The sequence below is a fragment of the Apium graveolens genome, chromosome 2 (genome assembly GCF_009905375.1).
Source record: "Apium graveolens cultivar Ventura chromosome 2, ASM990537v1, whole genome shotgun sequence".
In the NCBI taxonomy this organism is placed as follows: Eukaryota; Viridiplantae; Streptophyta; class Magnoliopsida; order Apiales; family Apiaceae; genus Apium; species Apium graveolens.
Window position 1 is genome coordinate 66,397,969 of NC_133648.1, and position 19,417 is coordinate 66,417,385.

The 19,417-nt window shown below is 37.4% G+C and overlaps 1 non-coding gene across 1 annotated transcript; it reads right to left on the reverse strand.

Moving 5' to 3' along the window:
• Window positions 1-15,575: 15,575 nt before the first annotated feature.
• On the reverse strand, window positions 15,576-15,683 carry LOC141709890 (small nucleolar RNA R71). Its single transcript, XR_012570444.1, has one exon. It is a non-coding gene; the product is annotated as a small nucleolar RNA R71 (small nucleolar RNA).
• Window positions 15,684-19,417: the final 3,734 nt, after the last annotated feature.

Here is a 19,417-nt window from a genome sequence, read left to right on the forward strand (position 1 = left end):
TTTCTTTTCTACTTCGGCCTTATATTCTTTGAACATTTCAAAATAATCGGATTTATTCTTCATAAGGACCACATATCTATATCTACTGAAATCATTAGTAAATGTTATGAAGTAGTATAAGCCCCCTTGCCATCATATGCATTCGCCCACATACATCATTATGTATAAGTCATAATCATTCGGTGGCCCTTTCACCTGATCAGGTAAAAGAAGCTTTAGTCATTTTGCCAATGAGACAAAGTTCGTATCTTCCGTATGATTTAAAATCAAACTTATCCAAGTATCCATCTATATGTAACTCAGAAATGTGTTTCTCATTAATATGGCTTAACGACAATGGTAGAGGTAATGTTTGATTTGAGTCATCTTAGAACATATAAATTGTTAACTAATTGTGCAACATTATAAGCCTTGTCATTAAAATAGAATAAACAACTATTTTATATTTAATTAAAATGAAAACCTTTCTTGCCCTTACAAGAAATTAATTTAATGTATCCGTCAAAGGCAGGCACGTAATAACAATTTATCAAGTTCTCAATCTCGCCTATATGGGCAAAATTAGGTATCGAGTTCCTTCAACTAGATCAACAACTTTTGCTCCAATTCTAACCCGATACCTGAAGCTTGACCATTGTTAGTCTTCTTCTTTAGATCTTCCAAATAAGCTCGACAATTTAACTTCCATTCATCCAGTTATTTCCACAGAAATGATAATCATCTCCTTTAACAATACCGCTATTAGGCTTCAAAAGCCCTTTGGGATTGGACTTTGGTTTGGCACCGAATAAGATCAAATCTTCACCTTGCATGTCCACTTTCCTTTCCCATTTGCATTCCATGTGTACATCATCAATATGGACGTAATTCATGCTTTTACCGTGTTATTTTCAGCAGTTCTAAACATGCTTAACAACTCAGTAAGTGTTCTGTCTATCTCATTCCTTTTGTTCTTAACAAAATGAGAATAGAAGTTGTTCAAAGATCGTTTGATCAAATCAAGCTGAGTCTCTAGACCATTCTTGAAACCCAAAATATCAAGGTTCATATGCCTATAACATTTAGAACATGTGCTCCAACCGGATATGATTCTCCCATTAATGCAAAAGTATGGTGCCTTATTATTGTCAAATCTTTCTGATAAGCCTATCCTTCAAACATCTTTTGAAGGTGATCAATCATATCATAAGCATCATTATGCTCTTGTTGCTTCTAAAGCTCAGCACTCATAATTACAAGCATGAGACATGAAACATCAGATGCATGATTAATTTACTTCTGGTAAGCATTTTGTTCTGCACATGTTTCATTCTCAGCTAGAAGAAATAAGGGAGAGGTTTGAGTGACATCCTTGAACCTGGGGACAATCCTTAAGTTCTAGTGTCAATTGTGAAAATGATTTAATGTCAGCTTGTCCTTCTCAATGACTATTATATAGAGAAGTTATTTGTCATTTGATATCTACAATATTAAAGTGCATAAAATGAATTAGTCTACAGATGATCATTAAATAATGTTCAAGTGATTATTCATATATATATATATACACAATATATATCTCCCACTATTTTTATCAAATCAATAGCCCTAACTATTAATTCGGAAAGAAAATCTTCTATATCCTTTCCAGTGAGCCAAGATCCATATTTCACCATGCGTATGTCAGCTTTGTCTTTTCTCCTAAAACATGATTATTTAGGTAGACAACATTTATCAATATTATCAACAATATAACTCTTGGATAGCTTGGTGGAACAACATTTGTTCATATTTATCTAATAAATCTCGCCAAACTCTATGCCTCTAAGTTCACAATCCTATTGTGGTAACTTAGTTTAGTCAAACCCAGTAGTCAAAAGTATCAATATACTTCAACACATCTCCCACGATAGATGGGAGTACTTCGCTTCGGCGAACCCACACCTTATCGATCTAGGGTTAACACATTAGACTTATTGGAAGGCATCCTATCAACTTAATATTAACTTTAAGGTTTTGTTAATTTTAAAACGATCATGATCCCATCATAAAGAGATTCCCAATTTGTCCTTGAATAAAATACTTCAAATCAATATTCGTCAATGGTTTGATTTCCAGGTAGTGAGGGAGTCATAACGGTCTCGCTTAAAACCCACAACCTTACAAGTTCAAAGAACTCGCTTTTAACAAAATTGCCCCATGTCAGAAATAAAGAAAATTTGTATTTTATTCCGTGTTTCATAAACACAAGAATCTCATAATCGTTTGTTCATTTTAAATCTTGAGCCGTTACATATTTTACCTTATTTAGAAAGCATGGCATGGGTGTCGTATCTAATACATACATCCCTAATCTAATTAAGCATGCATCTTTATAAACTACTCTACACATACATTCATCATATGCTCATATATATGTAAAGTGCAATAAATAAATGTGGTTGGTTATGGCTTTATCTTATGTGATCTTCATCAAGCTAATGACAAAGATCTAGGTCAATCTAAGGTGAAAAATAAATACAGGCTAACTAATACATGTCTTCTTTCTTCTTCCTTGGATGGCCTCCATGTGAGATTACCCTTCCTTGATCTTCAAATCTTCATGTCTTTTATGTACATTACATTAATGAAAAATAAAAACTAATCTAATGTACTTACAATAAGAACTCGAGTTACATTCGAGATTTAATAATTACAAGATCAAACGACATGCAAGTCGTATTTAAAAAACCAAAACCATTAACCTAAGGTCATAAGCCATAACCATCCACTATGCTCAATTAACACATAAGAACATGTTAAAACACATAATATGATCTTAACATATCATACCCATCATGATCTAATAATAAAAACCAAATATAACAAAAATCAGAAAATTCGAAATTAAATCTGATAACATTAAATCGCAGATTACAGGGTCTAAATGATGTCAAAATTCTTACAGATCAGTCGTTGATAGCTTTACCTATCAGTTTTGTTCCGACGCTCGATTCCATATGAAATAGCATATTCGTTAGCCAAAATTGGACTACAGACCCAGATTTCAGCAAACCTGCTGCATCCAATTCAGAATCGTATCAAATACGATTCATATAATAAGAACAAACACAAAACATGTATATATCAGTATATATACAGATTATATAATCATCAAATGATTATACAACTCTCATGAATATCATATATTCAAAATATATACACACATACGCATATATAAACATAACAACATGTAAAATATATAAAATCACATACATAACAGTCATAGAATATTGTATACATGTTATCATCATAAACCAGTAAACACATAAACGAATTAGATACTTTTCGCAAGTAGCTCTGATGCCATTGAAGGGTTTCGAGCACATAAATGCAACGGAAACAGTAATTAAAAACGTAAAAAATCATAATTTTCGAAACCCCCCGCAGGATCCATGCGAAAAACATATATTTAATTCGTAGATCAGATTGTTTACCTTAAAAAGCTTTACCAATTGGTTGACTAATGGAGATCCAAAGTTTGTTCAATCACCACGAATCCCGCTCTCGCGATCTACGCTCTATCGGTATCCATACGAATGCTTGAACTCAAGAATTGGATGTGTACTAACACAAACTCGTTTCTTCTTGCTCTCTCCATCTTCTCACTTGGTGGCTAGGGTTTTAGTAAAAGTCTTGCATCCAAAATTAGCCACACAAGAGATATTATATGAAGAGTAGAAAAATAATTATATCTCTTAACTAATTAGGAGTTATTATTTAGACGAAATTCCTATTTGTATTATAATTAAGTCTCACTTAATTATTTAACAAATAAATTTCATAATTAATATTAGTAAATTTGAATATCATTATTTATCTAATTAATTAAGTCAAACTTAATTAATATTATAAATATTTCAAATTACTTTAATTTAATTTAAATCCAATTTAAATTAAATAATCCTTCAAACATTCTTTGTGTGTGAGCCTATAGGTTATTATTACATTGGCGACGAATTTTAAATCTAATTTAAAATCGTAAACAGTGAGCGGCATCTAGTAATACATCATTGCTACCCAAGTAATAATAATTGAATCGGTGATCGATTAAACCTTTCGTGAATAATGTACAATGTAATATAATCCCTTTAACCAAATATTATAGATTAAACTAGAGGCATGTTATGTGTCATCCTCATCATAGTTTAATCTTGGTTTCCTTGATCAATGAGTAGACTATCATATCAAATCAACATTTGAGCGTGGCCACACTTTTCATAGTCTAGCTCACACAAGAGCCCAATAATATCACTCCTAAAATAGAAGGGTTATATCCCATCTAGATCATTCATATTTTTTATACGATTCGTAATATACCCAATGTCCACTTTTATCATTATCCGGTCAAAGATAACTTTTAATGGAATCAATGTATATTAATTCTCGTATAGAAATATAACGACTTCAGGTCTAAGGACCATTACATCATTTTCACTGTGAGAATTACTTATGACACAACAGGCATGTAGAATCTAACATCGGGTCTGTCCACCACCATGTACATATACATATGCCTGTGTCTTTGAATTTAGTATCACTATACCTATGATCAATGAGATGTGATCATCAGTCAACAAACACACTAGTCTTAATGCATTATTATTGTCCCATAATAATAATACTCGACTAGGGACCTATAGGAATATTGATACTATTCTCATAATCTCATTTCTAAGTCACGTACTTAGAGATATAGAATTACATATCATATTCCAAGGACATTTATTAATCTAACATTTATATCGCAGTAAATTAAGAATTAATAAATTATAAAGGGAATAATCGATAGAACATAACCATTAATAATCCTAATGTCTTAAACTAAAACATCATAGTGTTGTCTCTAGGGCACAAACACTAACACACCGTGCATGCTAGCATATGGAGAAAAATAAGTTGATCCTGTGGAGATATCGCACTCGTCTCCCAGAATCCAAACATACAATGCTGAGGAAAATGAAGAAGGGCAAAGGTTAATCCTGGACTTGATATATGAGGTACGAGATGCAGCGCATGCAAAGATCATAGAATATCAGAAAAAGGACTCTTTTTACTACAACCTGAGGGTGAAAGAGAGATTCTTCAAGCAAGGAGAGTTGGTCCTAAGGAAGGTGGAAGCTTCTGAAGTAGGGCAGAATGGAAAGCTAGCCCCTTATCGGGAAGGGCCATTTTGAGTCAAGTGCGTTCTAGGACAAAAATCCAACATGTTGAAAACCATGAATGGTGAGAAAATGCCAAAGCCTTGCTATGACATAAACTTGAAGGATTATTGTGTATGATAGAATAGCAAATATGTGGCAAACACAGAATATATGCCAAGTACTGAAATAGTACGCAAGAAAATGAAAATAAAAGTTGTTAAAGGCCCGAAGAGCCCAAGTTTTATCCGATTAGAGGCTCGTAGGTGTCGCAATCATTCAATTGTACTTAATTAAATTCGAGTAACGATCATGTACCAGGATATCTTGTAATTGTAGAGTTCAAGTGACATAAGAAGGCTTGTAGCCCAAAAATGCCTTGACTTTTTTGGGCTTGAAGCCCCATGGCGTGAATGTATCTAACAAGTAGAAATAAGGTCGATGAAACCAATTTCTATTCTATGAAAGGGTTGAACCCATTTTTCAGGATATTATCTATTTATGCAAGTTTATTCCTATCATCTTATCTATCAATTTATTTATGAGCGAGCATCTAATGAATGCAAGTCCCGAAGGACCAACCGTCAAAAATAAAAGATAACTGCATAATGATAGAAGATCCCGAAGATCACAAGTCGAATCCCGAAGGATAATTAGGATGCATATTGAAAATGTTCAAAGTCCATAAAGGATCAAAAGCAGATAATAGCAAAATAGAGAGCCACAACAGGCAGATGAAGCCATGCAAGGCCGCGATGGGCACTCATCTGAAGAGCTTATAGCCTCGATATGGCCTTGTACAAAAAAAGAAAAGGCACGTACAAACTCAAATTATAAGTTGATAACATGTATATGGAAAAATTACAAGGGTTTTAAGGTTTGAAGGCCAACAACGCCCAGGAAGCACCATTCCCAATTGTCGTTACAATACTATTTTCTAGGCGGGGTAATCCACCCCCGCCTAGGATTTATGACCAAATGAAGATACTCTTTTCTTATTAAAAGAAATAGGAGAAATAAAATAAAGTTTGAATCTCAACCAATACGCAAGAGGTGGGATTTCTCCATGTGTTCAGCAATATGCCTCCTAGGCGGGGGTAACCCACGCCTAGGAAGGCTTCAGCCGTGAAAGCATTCAATTACCGTTCAGGAGGAAATATTTCTATGTGTGTTTTCCAATATACATCCTAGGCAGGGGTAGCCCACGCCTAGGAAGGATTCAGCCACGAAGGCCTTCTATTAACGTCGAGAAGACAAAATTTTGAGGTGTGTTTGCCAATTTGCCTCTTTGGCGGGAATAACCCGCGTCCAGGATTGATGGATCCGGGGTCCAACCACGCCTATGAGACATTATTTATAGGCATGGAAAGGAAGTTGTTCCCTAGGGAGGGGTAACCCGCGTTTAGGATGGAGGTGCATAAAAATTATTAGAAAAAAAGAAGGCGAAATTCTCAAAATAGAGAATATTATTTAATGCACGATTGCATAAATTAATGTATGATGACAACAAAAATTACGAGTAAACTCGTAATTTGATATATAAATTTCTTTAAAATTAAGGAATTTAAATATATAATTAATTAGAAAAAAATAAAAAATAATTTTTAATATTAATTTCTATCCATTTATTTATATTATGCACGATTGCACAAAATTAAGTATGTCCGCTAACATAATAAGTTATGACATGAGTTCATAATTTATTTATTTTTTAAAAAAATTGGGTGATAAAAAAAAATGTTACGATGAAGAATAGATGGAAAAAACGGAATCTTTCAAAAGGAAGCCAGAAAACAGTGGTGGAGAAGGCCGGAAATCGCCTTACGGTGAAAAAGACTAATGAAGATTAAGGAGAAAAAATTGAAGGTTAAAATCACGCATAGGAAGCATAATTCCTAGGCGCTGTTCAAAAGATGTCTCCTAGGCGGGGGTAACCCATGCCTAGGAAGTATGAGGGCTTTAAAAGTCAAACCACGCCTAGGAAGCATAATTCCTAGGTGCTGTTCAAAAGATGTCTCCGGGGCGGGGGTAACCCACGCCTAGGAAGTATGAGGGCTTTAAAAGTCAAACTACGCCTAGCAAGAATAATTTATAGGCGTTGTTCAAAAGATGTCTCCTAGGCGAGGGTAATGTGCGTAGGAAATTTGAGGGCTTTAAAAGTTAAACCACGCCTAGGAAGCATAATTCCTAGGCACTGTTCAAAAGATGTCTCCTAGGCGGGGGTAACTGTTAGTCGCTAAACACGTGCTAATATTACACGTAAGTATACGAGTTTAAAAGTAGTATAAGATATAAATCAAATTCGATCCCACAGAGACTGTATTGGTTAACTATCTAAATTACGCACCTAAGCAACAATGTATGGTTATTATTCAATGCTAAGACTATAACAAATTGAGGATGTTTATGACTAAGAATTACGCTAACAATTATAACTACAAGAATAAAATAGACTGGATTAATATATATGACAAACATGGGATTCTAACTTCATTAAGTACTTCATTCAATAGTTTTATTATTCTCAACCTTAGCATGTAATGATGATGACACTAATCAGATAACACAAAACTGAGAAACGCCAACTTTCGTTGCACGAGTACCATTCTACCAGACATCCACAAAAGAGATAGAAGCTAAATAGGCACCAATTATATTGAGACCCTATATATCTGTAGAATTTGACAACATAACGGTTTAAGCACAAGTTATCTATCTTAATTACATAGGGCAAGTAAGATGGGTAAAATTACCTACAAATCATGCATAACAATACATGAACCTATGCTAGAATGACAAGTTCTAAATCCTTAAATTCACTTTCGCTTTATTAAGAATTAACACGCTATCTTATAAGTTCGCGATGCTCATAAGACAAATAGGCACAACCAATACTAGGTTATCATACAATCACCACACGCTAAGGCATTAAATAAATTAACTAAAGAAATCCATAAATAAATCCGCTAGAACCCCACGATAACGATTAGCCCATAATCGAACTCATCGCCAACGTGGGTTCCAATGAAAACATGATATAACAAATGTAGTCTTTGTACGAATAAATAAACCAAAGTACATGCAAGAATATAGTTTCAACAAAACAAGAAACAAGCATCCAAATTACAACTCAAAACAAAGATTCACGAGAATAAACTAGATTGTCTTCGCCTTTGTTAAATTGTGCCAAAAGGTCTCTTGCCGTCTTCTCCTTCCTTGATGTCTTGATTACATAATAAAAACAACCTAAAGTTATATATATATAGTAGTCCATACATTCCCAGGAGTCCAGAAATTGAATTATAAAAGAATTAGGATTTTTAATTCCCGACCCAGCGCGGCCGCGCGCTTCACTAGCGGGGGCACGCCGACCTTTTGCCAAAAAACTTTATTTTCCTTTTCTTTATTCCTCGCAGCTTCGAGCCAGACTTTCAAGCTTTTATTCCAACACATCCTAAACACCATATTAGCATTAAAATAATGCTAATTCACCTGATTCAAGAAGTAAAGCCTAAAATGCAAAAACACTAGAAAACACGTTAAAAACAAATAACTTGAGTACAAATACACCAACTCAAAGCTTATTAGAGCATACATAAGTGTCATAAATGCCACTTAACACATCCCCAAACTTGAATCGATGCTTGTCCTCAAGCATAAACGGACTCAAAGAACAAGAAATAAAAATGCATGAATGCAACTAATATGAATGCAATGATCCCCAAAGAATAACTAAACCAATAAACTAGCAACACCTTAGCAAATACAATTATTCGCATAAAGATCCATCAAATCTCACAAATCAATCTACACACCAGAAACGTGCGTGTGTGCAAATGCTTACAGATATACTATTGCCACTAGATCGACAACCATAACTCACTACTTATCAAAACAATCGCAAGTTTATAAACAGAATAAAAGCTAGACTCAAAATAACTTATAACACCTCAATTCTTATATCGGAGTTAATCGTGGATTCATGCTTTTATTCAAATAAAATAAAAAACATATGCTTATTTGATCGTGCAATGAGTGAGGTCCATAAAAGACTTATACAATAGCACCCATGTAGTGAGAATTAGGTTAGCGGATCCCAGACTATAAAGCCTTAGGTCACTAGGCACAAAGTCCCCTAAGAACTTAATAACTCGAGTACTAAAGAGCCCACTCGTGATCAATTACACATAACACTTTTTTTTCTTTTTTTTTCTTCACAATTTCTGAATGAGTGCGTTTCGCTCCATCTCATTCCACCCTAGACTACTCATAAAAATATGAGCCGGCTACTAGCCATTTGACACCTAGCCACACGACTAGCAATGAAATCCAATTCTCTAATTTCTAAATATCCATGTCTTTTATTATTAAGAGAATACCCTAAATTCTAAATATAAACAAGCGATTAAACCTCGACAAACCAACAAATCATGATTATGATCTAGCACTCTAGCAACCTATAAGACTTAGTGAAATACAAGTGTCTCTAGTATGCAAATCAATCCAATAAGACTCAACATCACTAAATACGACATCACTATACTAGCATCAATATCACCAATTAATCGGAAAAATTATCTAAGGGAATCATAATATAATGCAAATGCATGCAACTACATGAACAATTTATCATAAAACTACCAAAAATAAAAAAAACTACATGGAAAACTATATGCGACTATATGAATTAAACTATCATGAATATGCAAACTATATGAGACTCACACGAACATATTCCTTCAACTACTACCCCCAAACTTAAAATATTCACTGTCCTCGGTGAAGGTAATAGTAAGGAATCAGGCATACCTACTTAGAATTAGAATCATCACCCTCAACGAATGGAGTGTCAGGTGTGTCCGAAGGTGGATACACGGAATCCTTACCTAAGACTGGCCACTGGATGTCAACTCCCGTAGCTCTAAATGCAGTCCCAAGTGCCTGGGTGAGATCACGTGCAAACTGACTGTGAATGTCGTGCATCGCATCCATCCTCCTCGCAAGACGCCTATACTAGGTCGAACTCAAACCAGCTCCTCTATCTGCTCATGCTGCCTCATCCTGCTACTGCCGCTGTGATGAACCAGCCTCCTCTCTATACTAAGCCCTCCAAGCTGCTCGCCGGGCATGCTGAGAATCTCCTGCTATAGCTGCCTCCATAGGCACACCACATTGCAGATGAGCATAAGAATAACCAAGTCCCTTAGGATTGGGCTTCCCTCCATGCCACTCAACCATGCTTTGCAGCGTAGTACTGTCAATAGGAGCACTGGGAAGCTGTAGCTGCTCATGTGCTGGCCAATGAACACACACTGCCACGCACAACTTCATCACCACTAACATATACGGAATATCACCTGTAGTACTTCCCCTCAAAAACCTCAGGATCCCCTGATATATCACCATCCCCAAATCTATGTAATCACCCTGTAGAATCCCCCACAACAGACGAGCACGCTCCACAGTAATCTCATGCACATGCGAAGATGGCATGATGTTAGCACAAATAAATGAGTTCCATGCCCGTGTAAATCTGTTCATGCATGAAGCAGGGAACTAATCAGTAGTGCCCCTCTTCAACTTCCAATGAGTCTCAGGCACACAAAGAGTAGCAATGATCAGATCCAAGTTAAAGTCCTCCGGAGTCTTATCGTTCCAAGTGTCCTGACCCACCTTCCTCGCAGGCTGCTTAATCACCCTTCTGATAGCCTCTGCACTATACTCAACCGTCAACCCTCTCACCACCGTAAAGCCATTCTTTTTCGCCTTGGCGTTGGCATAAAACTCCCGCACAACACTCATGGGCACAGCAGCGGGAGCCTCACAAAAAGGTACCCAGCCCATCTCCAAAATCATCTCAAACAGCTTACCATCCTTCCCGGATGGTAAAAATCCTCTCTCCTTAGCAATAGGCTTCGAGAGAAGCCTCGTATACTCCTCCTCAGCCTCAGAAGTGGCAAACCTAGGCCTCATACCACCAGCAAATGATGAATCGGTGGTGCTGCTTCCAACTTGAGTTCTCAGTCTTTTGGGTGCCATCGGATTGAAAAGGAGTGAATAAAAGCTTAAGTGTTTATAGAGAATATGTGTTTGAGAGTTTGAGAATTGGTGGAGAGAAGTTGTGTATAAGTGTATGTATTTATAGGTGGAGGGGTGTGAATTTGATAAGGAATAGAAGTGGGATTGATTATGGGAAACATGGCAATAATGGAATTGATTAGAAGAGGGGATTATGGGGTATGAAAGAGTAAAAATCGGGTTTGAATTGATTTTGGAATTAAAATCCCGACTTTACCTTATAAACTGCCGCCTTAATTTTTTTTCTGAACAGGGACCCGGCGCGGGCGCGCGCTGAGACAACGCGGGCGCGCTCTACTTCTGAAAAACCAGCGCGGCCGCGCGCTGTGGTAGCATGGGCGCGCTCTGCTACTGGAAAAAACGGCGTGGCCGCGCGCTAGAGCAACGCGGGCGCGCCCAGCTTCTGTACTTGACCCTGAATTTTTTCTTTTTTTTCTTTTTTTTGTGTTTTTCTCCTTTCTACTTGCTTCGTCTACCTACTATATACAACATACTTGGGTTGCCTCCCAAGAAGCGCTTCTTTTACGTCGCTAGCTCGACGTAGAACCTTGAGATCAAGTGGACAATATAACGGCACTAACCACCTCACGGTTTGCCTTATCACCATAATAATGCTTCAACCGTTGACCATTTACCTTGAATGCTTGGCCCGGATCATTCTCAAAAATTTCCACCGCTTCATATGGAAACACAATTTTGATTATGAAAGGACCTGACCATCTTGATTTCAACTTTCCTGGAAAAAGACGGAGACGCGAGTTAAATAAAAGCACTTGTTACCCCGACACAAATTTCTTGAGCACTAGACCCCGATCGTGCCACCTCTTGACTTTCTCCTTGTACATTTTGTTGTTCTCATAAGCTTGAAGTTGAAATTCGTCGAGTTCATTCAAGTGAAGCATCATTTTCTTTCCAACTGCATCCAAGTCCAGATTTAATTTCTTTAAATCCCAATATACTTTATGCTCGAGCTCCACCAGCAAATGACACCCCTTACCATAAACCAATTGAAACGACGACATTCCCAATGGAGTCTTATATGCTGTTCTATAAGCCCAAACAACTTCATCAAGCTTCGAAGACCAATCCTTCCTTGATGGACACACTACTTTCTCTAAAATACGCTTGATCTCTCTGTTGGATACCTCAACTTGATCATTTGTCTGAAGATGATAAGCCGTGACAATCCGATGATTTATATTGTATCTTTTCATTATAGCAGTGAACTTGCGATTGCAAAAATGCGACCCCTCATCGCTGATTATGACTCTTGGAGTTCCAAACATTGTGAATATCTGCTTGTGAAGAAAATTAAGCACCACTTTCGCATCGTTCATTGGCAACGCCTTAACTTCAACCCATTTCGACACAGAATCAACCGCCAACAGGATATATTGATTGTTGCAAGATGAGACAAATGGCCCCATGAAGTCAATTCCCCAAACATCGAAGACCTCAACCTCGAGAAGCACATTAAGAGGCATCTCATCCCTCTTGGACGTATTACCCACATGTTGACATCGATCACATTTCAAAACAAACTGATGAGCGTCTTTAAACAATGTTGGCCAAAAGAAACCTGCTTGAAGAATATGAGCTGCTGTCGTTTCTCCACCATAATGTCCTCCATAAGCCGTTGAGTGGCAATCTCGCAAGATCCCCCCCCCCCCCGTTTCGCTGTAAGAAATACATCTCCTAATGATTTGGTCAGCTCCTTGGCGAAAAAGAAACGGCTCATCCCACATATACCACTTCACTTCATGTAGAAACTTCTTCCTTTGAGCATAAGATAAGTCGGGAGGCATGATGTTACTCACAAGGTAGTTCACAATATCTGCAAACCACGGTTCTTCTTCTTGCACTCCAAACAGCTGATCGTCGGGAAAAGACTCATTTATCAAGGTCTTATATAATGAAGTAGCATTAGGATTATCTAATCACGAGAGATGGTCAGCAACTTGATTTTCAGTTCCTTTTTTGTCCTTGATCTCTAGTTCAAATTCTTGGAGTAAAAGAACCCATCGAATCAATCTAGGTTTCGAGTCCTTCTTCGAGACAAGATATCAAATTGCAGCGTGATCAGTGAAAACTGTCACCTTAGTCCCAAGTAAATAAGATCAAAATTTCTCAAAACCGTAGACAATAACCAAAAGTTCTTTCTCCGTAGTAGTATAATTTAGTTGGGTGCCATTCAAGGTCTTACTAGCATAGTGGACCACATGAAAAATGTTGTTCTTCCTCTACCCCAAGAACTGCTTCAACTGCATAATCACTTTCATCACACATTGATAAGTGGCATTTTATACCACTTAGAGGGTCTCATAACAACTTGAATTGGTGTCTTGAACTCAAGTATTTTGTGTATTTGACGCGTTTTCTAGTGTTTTTGCATTCCAGGGTATAACTTGCTTAGATAGGTGGTTTTCATCAAATAAAGCTTAAGGAAGTGCTTGGAATCAGTCTTGGGGTGATGAGCGAAGAAATCAGCAAAAATAGAAGCAAAATAAAGTATTTTCCAGAAGGGAAGCAGGCGACCGCGTGCCAGGTGCAGGCAACCGCGTGCTAGCAAGCGGCCGCGTGGAGACAGCAGGCGACCGCGTGCGTGCGGAATTTCAGAATCTAGATTTTATTAATTCAAGTACAATTGGGCTTCTGTTGGCGCTGGTTCTCTTGGGCTATTATATAAACCTTATGGGAAGACATTTTCTTCATCAAGAGCAAGGGCAAGAAGATCGAGAAGACCATTTCAACACGCAACAACGAAGAAGAGGAAGCATACGTTTATCTTGTGATTCTTTTAATTCGTTGTAACAGTGGATGCTAGAATCTTTATGCTTTGAACCTTAATACTCTTGTGACGTACTTTATTATTTATTAAGTATTTTTATTAGCCTTATATCGTTATGTTATTAACATGCTTTCATATGAACCCATGCTGACGATGAGTTCCATTATGGGCTAATCGTGATCATGAGATCCTAGCGGATTTACTATGGAATTCTTTAGTTAATTGTTTAATACCTTGGTATGTGGTGATTGTATGATATCTAGTATAGGTTGTGCTTATTCGTCTTATATGCGTCGCGAACATGTAAGATAACATGTTAATCTCTTGTGAAGCGACAGTGAATCTTGAGATTTAGAACTTGCCATGCTAGCATAAGTTCATATATTATATGCATGATTAATGGGTAACTCTAACCGTTTTACTTGCCCTGTGTAATCATCATGAATAACTTGCGCTTAAATCGTTATGTTGTCAAATTCTGTAGACATATAGGGTCTCAACATAATTGATGCCTATTCAACTTCTATCTTAATTGTGGATGCTTGGTAGAATGGTATTCGTACAATAAAAGTTGGCGTTTATCAATTTCGTGTTGTTCGATTAATATCATCACCATTACATGCTAAGGTTAATAACAATAAGTTTTTAATGAAGTAGTAATGAAGTTAGGATCTCATGTGTGTTTAATATTGTTAATTCAAGTGTTTAATTCTCGTAGTAATTATTAGTTTACCAACCTTAATTGTTATTGTCTTGGCATTGAAGAATAATCATACATTGGTGAGTAAGTGTTAATTAAATATAATTAATCAGAGTCTTTCTGGGAATGAACTAGAAATCATTCTATATTACTTGCGAACGCGTATACTTGTATGATTTATTTAGCGCATGCTTTGTGCCTAACAAGTTTTTGGCACCGGTGCCGGGGACTCGATGTTAATTTGTTTAGTTTATGTACTTGCCATCAGTGGTCATTAGGATTCATTGATTAAGACTTGTTACTTACTGCTTCCGGTTGTGTTTCAGGTACTCTAGCGAGCGTTTATGAAAACACGTTCTCGCACTCGCAAGAGAAATCTGGATAAAGCTGAGGAGACAGATAAAGCTCTTGACTTTCCGGAGAAAATAGTTTTTGAAGATTCGGATAAAGAGAGTGAAAAGAAAGATCGTCTAACTCAAGCTGACCAAGCTCTTATGGACTTTTCTCGACCTAAAATTGATGATATTCAGTCAAGCATCATTCATCCGGCTATTCAGGTCAATACTTTTGAAATCCAGCCGGGCACTATTCAGATGGTGTAAAATTCTGTTTCTTTCGGAGGGGCTACGACTGAAGATCCCAATATGTATATAAGGAATTTTGTCGAGATCTGCAGTACTTTCAAATATAATGGTGTCACTGATGAGGCTATCAAACTGAGGCTTTTCCGATTCTCTCTGAGGGACAAAGCTAAGGACTGGTTACATTCTTTACCAACTTGGTCCATCACTACTTGGGAAGATCTTGCGTAAAAGTTTCTGGTGAAGTTCTATCCAATGGCCAAAACTGCAGCTATGAGGAGTGCTCTTACTCAGTTTGTGCAGCAACCAGGAGAATCTATGTGCGAAGCTTGGGAGCACTACAAAGAGATGTTGAGAAAGTGTCCACATCATGGGATGTCTGACTAGATGGTGATCACTGGTGTCTACAATGGTTTGGGGGTCCAATCTCGACCCATGCTCAATGCAGCTTCTGGAGGCGCCTTGTGGGCCAAAAGCTATACTGAGGCCTATAATCTCATTAAAATTATGGCTGCAAATCAAAACCCAACTCAAAGGATGATGCTTGGGAAAGTAGCAGGTATTCTGGAAGTTGATGCAGCTACAACTATTGCAGCACAGCTCACGGCGCTGACCAGGAAGGTCGATTCTTTAACCAACTATGGCGTAAATCAATTATCTAGTGTCTGTGAGCTTTGTGCAGGCTCTCATGCTACAGATCAGTGTTCTCTTGTTAATGAATCTGTTCAGTATGTGAATAATTTCCAAAAATCGCAGCAGCCTATGCCCGCTACTTATCATCCTAATAACAAATCATCCCAATTTCAGCTGGAGCAATAATCAGAATGCTTTTCAGCAGTCATATCAGTAAGCTGCAAATAAACAGTTTAATCCACATGGATTCCAGCAACCTCAGCAATTTGCTCAAAGGCAACCATATCATCAATAATGAGGTGCTGCTCCACCTTCTAATGCTGATTTTGAGGAGTTAAAGCTGTTGTGCAAAAGTCAGGCTGTTTCTATCAAGACCTTGGAAAATCAAATTGGACAAATAGCCAATGCCTTGCTTAATCGTCAACCTGGTACACTTCCCAGCGATATTGAAGTGCCAGGCAGGAATGAAGCTAAAGAGCAAGTCAAAGCTGTCACCTTAAGGTCTGGAAAAGTTGCTGATGCTGAAAAAGCAAAAGATGTAGAAGTTGAAGTTGTAGATGAAGAAGGAATGCAAAAAGAGAAAGAGGGGGAACGAAGGAAGACTACTATTGAACACACTCTGCCTGAGGGTAATACAGGGGAGAAACAACTCTATCCTCCACCACCTTTTCCTAAGCGATTGTAAAAACAAAAGCTGGAAAATCAATTTGGTAAGTTTCTGGAGGTGTTCAAGAAACTTCACATCAACATACCTTTCGCTGAGACTTTTGAGAAAATGCCTAGTTATGCAAAATTCATGAAAGGTATTCTTTTGAGGAAGGTGAAACTGGATGATCTTGATACTGTTGCTCTGACGGAAGAGTGCAGTGTCGTGCTGCAACAAAAGTTACCTCCAAAGCTTAAGGATCTAGGTAGCTTCACCATTCCTTGCACCATTGACAAGTTGTCATTTGATAAGTGCCTTTGCGATTTGGGAGCAAGCATCAATCTGATGCCCTTGTCTATCTTCAAAAAGCTGAATTTGCCTAATCCGGAGCCCACCTACATGTCTCTATAATTGGCTGATCATTCGATTACATACCCACGAGGCATCGTGGAGGACATGCTAGTAAATGTGGACGAGCTCATCTTTCATGTAGATTTTGTCATTCTGGATTTCGAGGAAGATAAGAAGATTCCCATAATCTTGGGAAGACCTTTCTTGGCTATAGGTCGTACCTTGATAGATGTGCAAAAAGGTGAACTCACTATGAGGGTGCAAGATCAAGATGTGACATTCAATGTGTTCAATGAGATGAAATTCCCCACGGAAGATGAAGAGTGCTTCAAGGTGGATTTGGTTGATTCTGTAGTTACTTCAGAACTTGATCATGTGCTAAGGTCTGATGCCTTAGAAAAAGCCTTATTGGGGGATTTTGGCAGTGAAGATGATGAAGGCAATAAGCAGTTACAATATCTGAATGATTTTCCTTGGAAAAGGAAGTTAAACATGCCATTTGAATCTCTTGGTAATACTGATCTGAAGAATGCTGAGGGAAAGCTCAAACCATCTATTGAGGAAGCACCTACTTTGGAGCTTAAACCACTGCCTGAACACTTGAGGTATGCTTTTTTATGTGATGCATCTACTTTTCCTATTATTATTGCATCTGACCTTTTAGGTAGTGATGAGGACAAGCTCTTGAGGATTCTGAGAGAATTCAAATTGGCCATCGGATGGACTATAGCAGATATAAAAGGGATCAGCCCTTCGTACTGCATGCATAAAATTCTGCTAGAGGAAGGTAGCAAGCCGACTGTTGAGCAACAGTGAAGGCTTAATCCTATCATGAAAGAAGTGGTGAAGAAAGAAATTCTAAAATGGCTAGATGCAGGAATCATATATCCTAGTTCTGACAGTTCTTGGGTGAGCCCCGTGCAATATGTACCTAAGAAAGGAAGTATTACTGTGGTAGCAAATGAGAAGAATGAGCTCATCCCCACTCGAACAGTCACAGGATGGAGGGTATGCATGGACTACAGGATGTTGAATAAAGCCACGAGGAAGGATCACTTCCCTCTTCCATTCATTGATCAGATGCTTGACATGTTGGCTGGTCATGAGTATTACTGTCTTCTGGATGGATATTCAGGCTACAATCAAATTTGCATTGCACCTGAAGATCAAGAGAAGTCTACTTTCACTTGTCTATTTGGCATATTTGCTTTTCACAGAGTTTCTTTTGGCTTATGTGGTGCACCTGCCACTTTTCAGAGATGCATGATGGCCATATTCTCTGTTATGATTGGAAATAATGTCGAAGTGTTCATGGAAGACTTCTCCGTCTTTGGATATTCGTATGATGAATGCTTGAATAATCTCCGTGTGTTGAGACCAATCTGGTGCTCAATTGAGAAAAATGTCACTTCATGGTACAACAAGGCATCATTCTTGGGCATAAGGTCTCTAGTAAAGGTCTTGAGGTGGATAGAGCCAAGGTGGGCATCATTGAAAATCTTCCGCCACCTATTTCTATGAAAGGAATCCGTAGTTTTCTTGGTCATATGTAATAACCCCAAAATTTTGAACTTTTTGTAACCCTTATGAATAGTGTTTTTGCTGATTATGCTGAATAAGAAAACTTTTCATGCCACACTATGTAGGGGTTCTTCTATTGTTATGCTGAGATCTGATTAGTACTCTATATGGTATATAAGTGTATGTAAAGATCATCAGAATCCAAATTCGAACACTTTGATTTTTCCCGAAAATCCACCAGATACCGAAAGAATTGAGTATAAGGTAACAGGATAAAAAGGATTTAAATTCAAGGATTATAAGAGAGGATCATAAAAGGAATATAATGTATTGAGAAAGGTTAAGGAAACCCAAGTAATAAGATCTCGGGTATGATCCCTCAAACGATAAACGAGAATGAAAGTTAAGCGAACCGTATAACAGATCAGCGGTCATTAGGCAAGTAATTAGGAGTTAATCAAAGAGGTTAGTGATGATGATGTCATCAAACCAATAAGAAGAGGACAAGCATGGGAAGATGACATAAGAATGATGACCTAAGCATGACAAAAAGAAGTATGTTGTTGGTTGATTGTGAACCACACAAAATTTACCATGGTAATAATCTAATTAACAAACAAAGTGGATCAACCAAGCCAAAAACAAATCATAAACATCAAAAAACACAAAACACTTCCATTTTCAAGAAGAGCTCTCGGCTTTGTCCATTTCAAAGGAAGAAAAAACTCAAATCCAAGTTCCAAGCTTTGTTAATAAGTGAGGTAATTATCTAAGGATCCTTGTACATAGATAAAGATATCCTATAAGTTTAAGCTTCAAATTCCTTCACAATCTCTTCCTAAAATTTATGGAAGAAGAGAGTGAATAGTGTTTTTCAAGAACTTGAAATTTTGATCTTGTGTTTTTCTTTAGATAAAGCTTTAGTAAGGATTTTCCAAGGTTGTTTCAAGCTCATTACTT